General features: G+C 36.3%; 1 protein-coding gene across 4 annotated transcripts in view; it reads right to left on the bottom strand.

The window, feature by feature from the left end:
• The window catches only part of TASP1 (taspase 1), a 312198-nt gene that overhangs the window by 273294 nt on the left and 24707 nt on the right, over positions 1-14197 (bottom strand). The window contains exon 3 of one of the 4 annotated variants that reach the window (XM_027770009.1): positions 13046-13312. The exons of the other annotated variants lie outside the window; for them this stretch is intronic. The gene's annotated coding sequence lies outside the window, so the exon portion shown is untranslated. The remainder of the gene's footprint in view (positions 1-13045; positions 13313-14197) is intronic. 4 annotated transcript variants of the gene reach the window in all.

Here is a 14197-nt window from a genome sequence, read left to right as displayed (position 1 = left end):
AAAATGTTAAAGAATATACACAAATGAATGAGTATGGCTTTGTTCCAACAAAACTTGATTTATGTAACTTCATATAATTTCATACAATTTTATGATGTCATATTATTTCTCTTTTCATTTTGTTTCAATCATTTTGGAAAGTGAAAATCATTCCTAATTTGTGGGTCATTCAAAAACAGGCAACAGTGGGGAACCAGCAGTTAGCGTAATGGCTATGTCGCTGGACTCCCACATAGTCGACCGCGGGTCGTGTCCCGGACCCGGTGGCTTAAAACTCACGCCGGGCGCGTGTGCGTGCGTGCCCAAGATCCCGAGAGGAGAATGGAGGAGAAGGGATTGCGGCGTGACCATCCCCCCTGGGGGGTGATTTCTCGCTTTCTGTCTCTATGTCTCTCTCTGTCTGTCTGGCGAGCGCACACGCCCTACAGTGAAAATCTCTCAAAAAAAAAAAAATGTTATATTAATCTTGGTGGGTATGTACATTAATTAATTAAAATTAAAAAGAAATTGGCAAATGAGCTCAACAGACAATTTTCTAAGGAAGACATATAAATGGGGGGGGGTTCATAAAAAATTCAATATCTCTCATCATAAGGGAAAATGCAATTCAAAAACCACAATGAGATATGACTTAACCCTGGTAAGACTGGATATGATCCAAAAACAAAGAATCACAAGTGCTGGCTATGGTAAAAAGAGAACTATACTTCACTGTTGGTGGGAATGTAAATTAATACAATAGGGAGGTTCATTAGAAATTTACAAATAGAACTATCAAATAACCCACTACTCCCTTTCCTTAGTATTTATTCAAAGGACAAAAGAGTGAAATAAAAGGCATCCAAAGGACAAAAAACAAATACTTGAACATCTATGTTTATTGTAGTATTATTTACAATTGCTAAGATAGAGAATCAACCTAAATCCCTGACAACTGATGACTGGATTGAAAAAAAAGTGTGGCACATATACATCATGAAATACTATTCAGCCATAATGAATAGCAAGACTCTGTCATTTGATACAAAGTGGGTGAAAACAGAAGACTTACTCATGGGGAAAGCCAGGGTATGAAAGCCAGGATATGAAATCCCCACTCAATCCATACTGAATGGCTGCACTCTGTGGCAGAAATGTAAAGTTCTGAAGACATAATTAATAATAGAGAGGGCAAGCATACATTCCAGAGACAGTTTGAAAGCAGGGTGGATAGTAGGGGATGGGTGGCAAGAACATAGGACAAAGACATTTATTTTAACAAACACAAAAACATAAGATTCTTTGTTGAAAATTATATATGTGTGTAAGTATATATCTATACATATATATTGATTTAATTATCATGCACTACATACATGCTTTGAAATGTGATATGCTATAAAATATATAAAAATCAAATATAAATAAGAAATTATAAAATAAAATTGAAAGAAAATGAAAACAGGCAACAGACCAGATTTGGTTGTCAGGCCATATTTGCCAATCCTTGATCTAAACCATGGGTTATAGCAGTGAACAAAACAGAAAAATATCCTTGCCCACATAAAGCCTCAGTTCTAGCTAAGGGAGACAGACAACAAGAAATTACGTACAATAGATGATATATAATGTAGCAGTAAATACAGTGGTGAAAATTAAAATAGACAGGGAATACTGGGCATAGTGAGAGGGCTATAAAGGGAAGACGAGGAGACCACAAGAGTAGTCACAATTTATTTTTCCTTTTGACATAAAAGCAAACTTACAAAAAGTGCAGTAATTGTCTAATATCCAGAATATTAAGAACTTCTACAACTTTCAACAACAAAAAAAGACTCAACTTAAAAATGGACAAAAGAGTTGAGTAGACTTGAATAAACATTTCTCCAAAGAAGATATATAAATGAACAAAAAGGACATGAAAAAATGCTAAGCCTCACTGTTAGTAAGGAAAAGAAAATCCAAACCACAATGAGGTACCACTTCATACCCACAAGGAAGGCTATGACAGAACCAGAAAATAACAAATACTTGCAAGGATATAGAAAAATCAAAACTCTTATTATATTATATTGTTGCTGCTAATATAAAATGGTTCATATAGTTGCTGTGGAAAATATTATACTTTGGTGGTTTTACAAATAATTAAACTAGGTATGTACCCTCTAAAATTGAAAACAAGTATGCAAATATTTGTTCGAGATCATAGTAACACTATCCACAATGCCAAAAGGTGGAAACAATCCAATGTCCATCAATGGATGAATGGATAAACAAATTGTGGTATATACACAGATAATGCTGAAAATGCCTCCAAATAAAGTACTGATGTATGCTACAATATGAATGAACCTCAAAAACATTATGCCAAGTGCAAACAACCAGATGCAAAAGGTCACATGAAAGAAATTACTGGATTTATATAAAATATCTGGAATAGGTAAATCAATATAGACAGAAAGATTAGTGGATGCGAGCAGGTAGAGAAGAGTGAAATGAAAAGCATCTATTTAATGTGTATAGAGTTTCCTCTGGGTAGATAAAAACATTCTTAACAACAGATGGTTAAAGAACACTACGAACATTTGAAAGTCATAGAATTACTGATTTAATTTTGTGTTGTATGGACTTCACCTCAACTAAACAAGTAAAGGCAGATATATATATATATATCTGTATGATTCCTTTTAATAAAGTTCTACAACAGGAAAGACTAATATATGCAATACAGGTCAGAACAGGTTTTACCCTGTGGTGTCTCAAAGGGGCCATGAGTGGCCTTCAGGAGAGGAGTTAATATTTGTTTTCCTGATCTGGGTGCTGGTGACATAGGACTATGTCATTAGAGAGGCAAGGGGCAGGCCTTCAGAAGAAGACACCTTCATGGCTCCTGACAACTAGTGATTTCAGGGGGAAAAAAAGAGATGAGATTTTCTACTGATAATTAGCCTCCAGACCACAAACTCAAGTGAAGAGGCAGGGGGAAGGCCTTAAGAAGAAGACACCTTCATGGCTCCTGACAACTAGTGATTTCAGGGGGAAAAAAAGAGATGAGATTTTCTACTGATAATTAGCCTCCAGACCACAAACTCAAGTGAAGAGGCAGGGGGAAGGCCTTAAGAAGAAGACACCTTCATGGCTCCTGAGAACTAGTGATTTTAGGGAAAAAAGAGAAATGAAGATTTTATACTGATAATTTGGCCTCCAGCCTACAAACTCAAATGGATCAAAATGGAACAGCAAAGAAATTCCAGATCACCTCCTTCTGCATGCTCCTGAACACTCAGATTGAACTTCAAGCTTAGGAAGATACACACTATCCATAAGATGACTAGAAATCACCACAGGGCCATAAGAAATATGGGAAAGCAAGAAAATACCTCTCCTCCAAGCAAAAAGAACAGCTCCTCTTCGTCCACAGACAGCTCAATGGAAATCATGGAAATGTCTGATGAAGAATTTAGAATATTCATAATGGTGAAGCTAACAGAGATGGAAAAGAGAGACAATGACCACAGAAGAGAAAGGAGAAAGGAGATGACGAGTTCCAGGAGGTGAGGAAATTCTTGCAAGATCTAAAAGAGGAACTACACACTTTAAAAAAGAATCAAATGAACCTGTTAGAGATGAAGGCTATAATACAGGAAGTCAAAATCTCACTTGAAAGTATTAAAAGCAGGCTAGATCATACAGAAAATAGAATCTCAGATGTAGAAGAGAAAATTGCTGGCCTAGAAAAAGCCACCACGCAAACTGAGAAAATGACCCCCCAAAATGAGAATAATATACGAGAAATACTAGATACCATCAAATGTCCAAACAACCGGATAACTGGTATCCCAGAAGGCATTGATAATCTATTCCATGAAATCCTGCAAGAAAACTTTCCAAACCTAGAGAGGCATTCAAAGATCTAGTCCCAAGAAATACAAAGGACCCCAAATAGAATCAACCCAGTAAGATCTTCTCCAGGACACATTATAGCCAGATTAACCAAAACCACAGTCAAAGACAAGATACTAAGATTGCCAAGAGAAAAATGGCAAGTTACCTACAAAGGATATCCCATCAGGCTAACAGCAGACCTCTCATCGGAAGCAATACCAGCAAGGAAAGAATGGGAAAATACATTGAAAGTATTAAGGGAAAAGCAATTTCAACCAAGAATTCTGTACCCAGCAAGGTTATCATTCATTTGGGAAGAAAAGACACGAACTTTCCCAGATAAACAAAACCTGAAACAAAACCTGAAAGAATTTACCAGCACCAGACCAGATCTCCAAGAAGTTCTGAAGGGAGTGCTATAACAGAAAAATTAATTACAGATACACAGAAATAAGAGTTCAAAAACTAAGAAAATGGCCAGCTTAATCATAGGGATGAGTCTGGAGTTGAATATTAAATTCCAGAATTCATTCAGAAAGATCGAACCAAAACAGAAGATAAAGTAAATGAGACTGAACTGGTGAAATAGCATTTTATGATTTTTGACTAAGATATTGCTGATTTTCTTCTAGGTTTGGTTGTCATCCGTTTTGAAGATTTTTGTCCTGTCTTGAACTGTCAATAGGTTCATGTACCTATTATTTGAACATAATTCTAACCTATTTCCTGGCTTTAAGCTTTAAGCAAAGTTCCTTAGTATTTCTTTGATTTATTAAAGTTAAAACTGCTTTTCTTGAAATTACCAGCTGAACTTGCTATTGAAAATGGTTAGATTATTTAAGAAATACTGTGATCAATAAAATGTGAAGGGAAAGGAATGGAAGACAACCGTAGACACCAGAGATAGTGTGAGAAGAGGGTGAAAAAGGCGGAGGGTCAAAAATAGGGGTATATAGGGACCAGCAGTTAGCATAATGGCTCTGTCACTGGACTTCCACGTAGTCGACCGCGGTTTGTGGCCCGGACCCGGTGGCTTAAAACTCACGCCGGGCACGTGTGCATGCATGCCCAAGATCCCGAGAGGAGAATGGAGGAGAAGGGATTGCGGCGTGACCAACCTCCCTGGGGGGTGATTTCTCGCTTTCTCTCTCTCTGTCTCTCTCTGTCTGTCTGGCAAGTGCACACACCCTATAGCAAAAAACTCTCCAAAAAAAAAAATATGTAAAGGAGCTGTTATTGAAGAAAGGTTCAAGAGAGCTGCATATTTTAGACTTAAAAGGAACTAAAAAGGCCTAGGTGCTACTTTATAGTATGTTCATTCTACTCACTGTAGTTTATGCCTAAAGTCAGACTTGTGGCATGGATATGTATATATCAGCTGTGCTTGCTATTGAAAATATTTAGATTATTTAAGATCTTTAGTGAATCAATAAAATGTGGGGGGAAAAAGACATAGAAAGCAACCATGGATACCAGAGACAGTGTGGGAGGAGGGTGGGAGATGGCAGGGTGAAAGGTAAGGAATCAAAGATGGGGAAAAAAGCAAAATATACAGGAAACAAGAAATGGAAAATTATTTGTTGACAATAATACGTTATGTTGATGTGCTTGACTGAGCCAATATACAGTGTATTCTGGATGGAAAATCTCATTTTGTATGCTATAATGATGTATAGTAAATGAATGTAAATAAATAAATTTAAATAAAAAATAATAAAACAAAAATATTCATGGAATTGTGACCATAAAATACATGTAGACTTTCTTGTATATACTATATCAATAAAAAGTTTTAAAACTGTAACAAAAAATTTTTTAATGAAAAATGTGTTCTAGTCTGTTCTGTTGCTATTAACAAAAAATATATGAATCTCGGTGACTGAAGAGACTAGAGATTGATTCAGCTCACACTTTGGAGGTCTAAGGCCCAGTCTAAGGGGCCACATCTGGTGAGGGTGTTTTAGTTGTATTACAACACAGTGGAGGACAGGAGTGCGTATCAGTGTCCATGTGTCTCTATCTCATTACCTCTCCTTATAAACCTACCAGGAGTTAAAAATGAGGACTTCATATTAATGAGATCTTAGTGCTATAATCTCCTCCCAAAGATCCTCTTTTCAACACTGGAGTCAAATTAAGTTTTCACACTTTTAATACAATCACAACTGAATCTCAACCATGAATTTTGAGGGTGATATTCAAACCACAATGAGATTAAATGCAAATTTTGTTTTAAACTTCTACCACTGTGGGTTAAAGGGTCCAAAGATCTTTGTATTATTTCTTATGACTATAAATATCTATTATTAACCCAAAATAAAGAATTTTTTAAAGACTCAAAAAAAAGAAAAATTTCCAGACTCCCATTCCAAAAGACCCTGATTTAGGTCATATGAGTTAAACATAGAGAATCTTTTTTTTTTTTAAATAAGCTACCTCAAATGATTCGCAACCAGCTGGACCATGGCCCTCACCCTTGAGAAACTCCAATTTAAATGAACTCTACAAATTACTTAACTTCACTTTCTCCACAAACCTAATTTTGAGGAGGTTTTTAAAAGTATCTATCAACAATGTCAAAGATGAGGAACGATAAAGCTACAAATGAGCCCTTAAGAGGCTGCAAAAGCTACCCACTATGGGTGCCAGAATTCAACTTTGGAGAAAAATTAGATGAGCTGGGGAAAATTATATAATGGGAGCAAGTCACTAGCAAATGGACATAAAAAGTTTTCCAGGCAATCATCACAGATGCAGCCACAATTATTACGTGCAAATCAATGATTTTTCTTAGTATGTTTTCCATTAAGGAGTAATGAAATCAAGATAAGATAAATTATGTTGGAAGTTAAACATCCTTTAAGAAGTTTGCAAGACAAAGTTTGGAAATCAGTGCAATATGCATGGACTTATGGTGAGTTTTTCACCACAAATACTGAAAACAATATTTTACTTTTGGGAAGTGGAAGTAAATAAAGAACCAATTAGTTCAAGCTTACTTGGGTCACAGAGTATTTTGATCTGCTTTAGCTCTAGCCCAAAATTCTTTGGAGTAATATACTTCAGATTGGCTCAAATTGCTTCAGTGAGTAATTTTTTGAAAAGACTTTAGTTCTATCTCAAGATCATTTTCAAAATAATAAGTTAATATACAAGTCAAAGTCCTAGTTTTAAAAATTAACTCAGATAAAAAAAAAATTAACTCAGATCACATTCCAGTTTTACTCTTAGTTTTGGTGGCAGTCACTGTTACAAGAATCTCCAGCTTCTACAGCTCTAAGCAAATGTCAGTTAACCCATCAGCTCATTTTCTTGGTCTTTGCAACAAGACAAAAGTTGGCATCTTCATCCATTACTTATTTTCAGTTGTACTTTAAACTAAAATATGGGGTAAGTTTCACTCAAAAGCAGCAGCTTCATTTAGCCTGGCTGATTACAGCCTGAGAGAATGTATGCTCCATGTGGTCAGATATCTTCCTCTTCTTTTTTTTTTTCTTTTTTACAGAAAGTTAGAAATCTAAATTTTTATGAGTCTCCTGGTTTTTAAATGCTGACAACAATTTCTATTTTTAAAATATAGTCTGTGAGCCAATAGACACACATCTGTGAAATGTCCCTTGCAACCTCTGTCCTTCATCACTTTGTAAGAGTTAAGAAGGTCTGGAGTTTCTCCAGATGCAAAAATCTCAGCTTTGGTGAGACTTCAGTTTTCCATACAATACAGATTTTAGGGAAAGTCACTCTCTGACACAAATACCAGTCATAACAATAAATCATGATTTCATTATCATGCTTGCTTAAATATTTAAAATAGTGAATATTCTTTACTGCTCCTAAAAGAAGGAACACGATAATAAATATAGAAATCATTTAACCTGCATTGTAGTCTAACTACCATGTATCAACTCACCTTTACTAAGAACAAGCATACTGATTAGAAACATCACAGATTTTCTGGTTATAACAAGTAGAATTTACAATACCTTTCTTGCTTATGCAAAATGAGTCAGGTGAGCCTTCTACTCACAATCCACAGGATGAAGTATCACTGTATTTTTCTCAAATATATTAGTATAGATAAGTTTACCACAACTTTATCCAGCAGTAAATTGCCATTATCAAGATGATAATGACATAATCTCTTGATCATGATCAAAAGAAAATATGATATTCTTTTTGTAACTAGTAGTTTGTAATCACAAACACACACATGCACACACATGCAACATACATAGAGGTGTATGGGAAAAAGGAACATCAATGTTCAGGTAACATGCAAAAATGGCAGATAGCCAGGCATAGTGGCATGTGTCTATAATCTCAGCTACTTGGAAGGCTGATGGGGCAGGAAGGGCACAAATTCTTTTGTTTTTTAGAAAGAGGTTTTTGCTATAGGGCATGTGCAATCACCCTAGAAAGACAGAGAGAAACAGAGAGAGAAAGTGAGAAATCACCCCCCAGGGGGGATAGCCACACGGCAATCCCTGCTCCTCCATTCTCATCTCGGGATCTTGGGCACGCACACACATGCACCTGGCATGACTTTAAGCCACCGGGTCCGGGACTTGAACCACAGTCGATGACATGGGAGTCCAGCGACATAGCCATAACGCCAACTGCTGGTCCCAGGAGGGTCACAAGTTCTATGCAAACCTGGGCAACATAGCAAGATCCTTCAGGAAGGAAGGAGAGGCAAAGTGATAATGAGATAAAACAATTATAGAATGATGAGACAATATTTATAAAGTATTGGGTCATCTGAAAACTCATGGTCCATTTTTGCATTAAAAAAAAAAGAAAGAAAATACACCATGAGTTTCCCAATGAACTAAGAGACAATCAGCCCCTAACATAGGCAAAAAGTTGGTTCTATGTTCTCAGTGTCAACTTCAGTAACTTCAAGACCAAGGCAATGAGCACATGAAGTAAGTATTAAATTTTGAAGAAGTCATCGCATTCAAATGGACAAGATTTATAGGAAGAAAAAGATTCAGGTAAACACAGCAGGAGTAACAAAGTAACCAGTATCTGTTCAAGTACACAGCCCAGTGAACATCACAATTAGTGGAGCCAGGACTTTCCCTCAGTCCTCTCTCCCAGCTTACACATTCCCCATTTCTCTGCATGTCTTTTAGAATACAGCACTTGGAACTAGAGGCTAATAAATCTACCAGCTATGCTGCCCTTTTTCAGTTCTAAAAAAATGTTCAATGAACAGGAAAAACTTTCTTATTGGTAGGAAATTAACGGTGTTAACCTCATTTTCCCTAACTATATAATTGGAATATGCAGATAACAGAGATCTATAATGGAAGTCACAAGAGATTGTCAATTCCTCCTAAATATTGGTAAAAAAGATGGACCTAGAAGGCCAAATGTTCATGATGGGGACTAATTAGAAGTCCTGTTATCTATTTCACAGGACTAAATAATAGAGGAACAGAAACTAGGCACAGCATCGAACTTAATACCCAGTTTACAATTAGTTAAACTATTTCCAGGGATGTCATATCTATGTGATATACTGTGTCCGAAAATATAGAAAACATGCAATTCTCATGTAGCAGAGATTTACCATTACAAATATGCCTACGTTAATGCTTGTATATGGAAACCAGTGGACGTTTGCAAATTCATTTTCAGTTCACTTAAAATAAAAACCAGAAAACCTATCCACATGTTGAAAAAAAGGGTCACATGAGATTATTTCTGCAGTGCTGCTGTCTATTGTATTATTCTTGAAAACATAGTCAAGTAAGAACATTTTTTTACCCAAATATTGCCCAACTATAAACCATTAAGACATGCTTTACTGAGATACATACTATTAATTATATTTGGATTTTTAGCCAATTAATAATACACTTATAAAGAGTAGAAAGTTAACAAATTAATGAACTTTAACCAATAAGTTTCAGCAGAGCTAGCCAGAACATGTTTTTATTAGGCCCAAATGAAGTATCTTTCATTCATTAATACAGAACCACAGGGCATACTTCAAAATCAGAGGCTCAATTATCTAAAAGAAAAAAAGTTTCTTAAGGAAACAAAAAACTTTCCATTTTTGTTCTGTAACTGCTCCTTAATGACAGCAACTATTCTTTCTTGGCATTCTCTTTTCTCTCTACCTCAGGACATATTTACAGATTCACTGGCTGCTTTACAGACATGCTGAAAGTTCTTGCTGTGGTTGATCAAAGTTGGAATGCCTGAGGAAATTACTCAACTTAGACAGCCCGGAATTATATCTAGCCAAATAGTTACAGTGCTCTACTTTTAACATGTGTTAAAGTAATATTTTAGCTATCCTGGATGTAAGTTGAGAGAACATTTGCTTGCATCACACTCTGTGAACACTTAAGTCAAATATAGTATGTTGAATACCAAGTTTTAGTATCTGTGACAGTTCATCCTTGTGACTGTTCAATTACACAAAAGACAACATACTTTAAAAAAAATCCTCACACATAGCATATGTACTAAAACATACTAGCATTTTGGAGCCAGTGGGTAGAGTTGTGGTTAAGGCGCTTGACTCCCATATGGTCAACTGCAGTTTGGGTCCCAGACCCAGAGGCTTAAAACGCACAGGGTACATGTGCATGCACACCCAAAATCCAAGGAGGACAATGGAGGAGGAGGAGGGGTTGCAACATGGCCATTCCCCTGGGGGGTGGTGGGTAATTCCTCACTTTCTCTCTCTGTCTCCGCAAGCACACATTCCCTCTAGCAAAAATCTCTCAAAAAAAAAAGTATGATGTTTTAAAATACTCAAGCTTTCCTAGAAATGTCAGAAATAATAGAATATTGATATTGGTTTATTAGAACATTTGTTGACCTAGCATAAAATATTCTTTCAAAAATGAACACATTTTCTTTATTTTTAAAATAGTTTAATAAAACAGAATTGCACATGTGCACTCACCTCTTTTCTATTATTAATCTTCCTAATTTACAAACAAATACATAACATAATTAAGCAGAAAAATGACATCAGAACAGTTTATTTTCTTTTTTTAATTGAAAACCACAGAATTGCAGTACAAAGAGTTACTTGTCAAACACAACACAAATCTCTGAAATAAAATATTGGCTTCAATAGACTCGCACATCTGAAATAGTTTAAACTTTGTTTTAGCTGGATTCTTTACGATGTCCAGGAAGAGGTTCACACACACGGTACCTGAAATTGTCCTTTCCACATGAGCTACAATAGAAAAGACAAATGTAGCTGTTTCTCCAGCATTGCCAAAGTTGGCAGGCACTTAAACTTCCCTTCAACCTAAATAATTATACCTTTTAACTATGTTGACAATAATATGGAAATATCACTCAAAAAAACTTACTAGACCATAGAATTACAATAACTTAAACCATACCTCTATCAAATGACATGGTTATGAACTTTCAAGTCCTCTACTAATTAGGCTTCTTCTTATTAAAAAGACTCCTGACCCACTAGAAAATGTTGTTACCATCTGCACATACTCCAGGAGAGGGAAACATAAGTAACTGCTCTGCTCTGAGTTTTCTGGGAAGCCTAATGTGTTACAGTGTTGAAGCCCTGTTGTTATGGCATATGCATGTCAGGAACTGTCAGAAAATGTGTATACCAGGCAGGAAGCTAGACACTGAGAGCAAATGACTGCCAGGAAACTATCCCTGGCAGTAGAAATGGTCAAAGTAGTCAACTGAGATGTCTGGGATTCAATTCAAAGCTGTATTCTACAAAGATATTCAATCATTCATTATTCCAACGTGCAGGTAAAGTTTGATGTACACATAATAATGAAGTAGATAAATAATGGGAAAACTTTTTACACAGTGTTTTGCTCTACTTTAGAGCAGTATTTAGAATATGATCTGATGGATATGATCTGATGGATTCTTAAAAATCATGTAACTTAAGTTGTTTCTTCCTTATTCTTTTCCAGATTTTTTTTTTTCCTTTAAGAGAGATTTTTCTTATAGCATGCATGCACTCGCCAGAGAGACAGAAAGCGAGAAATCACCCCCAGGTGGATGGCCAAACCACAATCCCCTCTCTTCCATTCTCTTCTCAGGATTTTGGTTATGCATGCACACATAAGTTTCAAGTCTGGGACTTAAACCATGGTCAGCCATGTGGGAGTTCAGCAAAAAACCATTACGCCATCTGCTGGTACCTCCAGATTCTTAACAAAGCTCTGGGTTTGGCAGATAAACAAAAACTTAAATTCCAAAGGGAGTCTTTCAAACTGGACATCTTGGTATATTAGCATGTAATTTTGCTAAATATAGAAAGACTTCCTTAGCCTAGCACCTTCATTACCAAGACCAAAAAAGAGAGCAGATCTGGATTATAAAATTGATGATACAGATCCAAATAAATACATACACACACAGATAGCATGATTTCAAAAATCATAGCACTATAAATCCTAGGGCCAATGAATTGAATCTATTAGGTAATCAGGAAACTCATGCCACATTTTTCTATGTAACCCAATAATTAAATCTCTTTTGGATAATATCCCCATTAATACAGAACTAGAAGACATTTCACATTCCAAAGTCCAAAAGTCTTAACTGCTTGCACACAGTCAAAATAGTATTATCAACTCTACCATACTACCATATGTAACTTTAAGTAGCTCAAAACTGAATTCTAAGATGTAGTATATTCTTGAGAGTAACAACTCCCAGAGAAAAAATAAGGGCTCACATAAAGCTACATGCCCCTCAGAAATGCTAAGTCTGGCCTTGAACCATGTCTCCTACCAGATTCAGCCAAGACAGACATATCTGACGAGGTCCATGCAGTTCATGAATAAATGCCTGGAAAAGACTGAAATCATTTAATGCTTCCATTGATACAAAGTGAAACATGACAAGCTCTATACTTAAGTGTTTTGACTTGGTCAAAAACATACAAGTTTTTGATGCAGTGTAAAATTAATCTAGAATGTAATAACTGATTTGGTTTTGTTTTATTATAAAAAAAAAGAAAAAAAAACGACTGCTTTTCCAATTAAGCAGGTACTTTGTGCTAAAAAGTGCTTTTCATTTCTAGGGTCTTAGAAAAAGAACAGATGTACTTAATGTGTGAACACAAACAGTAAGTTACAAGTTGCCCCTTAGCACTAAAGGCAAGAATCAGCATCGGTACTCAAAAAAGTGTGTTAAAAAGAACGTAACTTACTTTTACTGTCCCAGGCTAACTGGCCTCTGTCTGGTGCTTCTTTGTCTGCACATGGCCACCCACAGCCTGTCTTCTAATTAAATCAAAGCTCTAGCAGCAGAACAAGCAAATAAGTTGCCTCCCATCTGCGTACAGCTCTTCAGGACACATGTCCCTTGGTCAGAAGGTGGAAATTCTTGGGAGAGGTGATTTTCTCTGCCTCTTCACAAGAAGAACATGGATACTTGGCTGGATGCAACTCCATGAAGTGTAACTGTGTATGTACACCTCAAAAAATAAAACAAAAAATGCAGAGAAACATAAAGACTCCATAAATAGCTGGAATATACAGAAATACTGAAGCACCACTGGAAATATTGCTAAACAGACAGGCAAAAGAGAGTCTTTGAAATAATCAATGATATCAAGTTTTAGAAAGAAAAAGAAAAAAGACCATCTAAAGTCAAACTCAAATTTTATGCAATGAAGTCATTTTAAGTACTACAAAGGAAAAAAGGTAAATCTTCTACTTCACATACATAAAAATAGACCCTCCTCCCCCATTAAGGAGAATAAAAGATATATCAATGAAAGAGAGAAATGAGACTTTTAAGGGTGGCAGGTCTAAAGTTAGACTCACCAGCCACCTTAGAGTTAATAAGCAGTTAGTGTATGTGAGCTAAATGCATCAAGCTCTCTTTCTAATATGTTCAGTCCTATGGGGGAAGGGAGGGACTGAGGGATCAGGGGACTGCTGAAACACTCAGATACTCTCTGCTTTAAAAAAAGGATAACTCCCCCCCTCCCCCCCAAAAAAATGTGCAGAAGAATGGAGATGCTCAGGTACTGAAATAGTTTTTAATATGTGAGACAAACAGAAATGACCTTAAATAGATGTCCTTCCTTTTTTGCAACAAAGACCAAACTAAAGTGGGGAGGGGGCCAGGCGTGGTTAAGAATCAGCTCACAGAGAAATCTCACAAGCAAACTTGTTAAAGTTTGGTGAGGAAAAGGGGGAATGTATCGGCCCTTCCATCCTAGGTATGCCCATATACCAGCAGCAAAACACACTACCTCCATGACAAATAAGCATTTCAAGAATGGCAGGCCACTGTTTCCTCTATTCCCTTGAGGTACACAGACAATTCCAGAAGCACAAAGTTCAGGAAAGAG

The sequence above is a fragment of the Tupaia chinensis genome, unplaced genomic scaffold (assembly GCF_000334495.1).
Source record: "Tupaia chinensis unplaced genomic scaffold, TupChi_1.0 Scaffold000101_1, whole genome shotgun sequence".
Classification (NCBI taxonomy): domain Eukaryota; kingdom Metazoa; phylum Chordata; class Mammalia; order Scandentia; family Tupaiidae; genus Tupaia; species Tupaia belangeri.
This window is presented reverse-complemented; position numbering and strand designations above follow the sequence as displayed.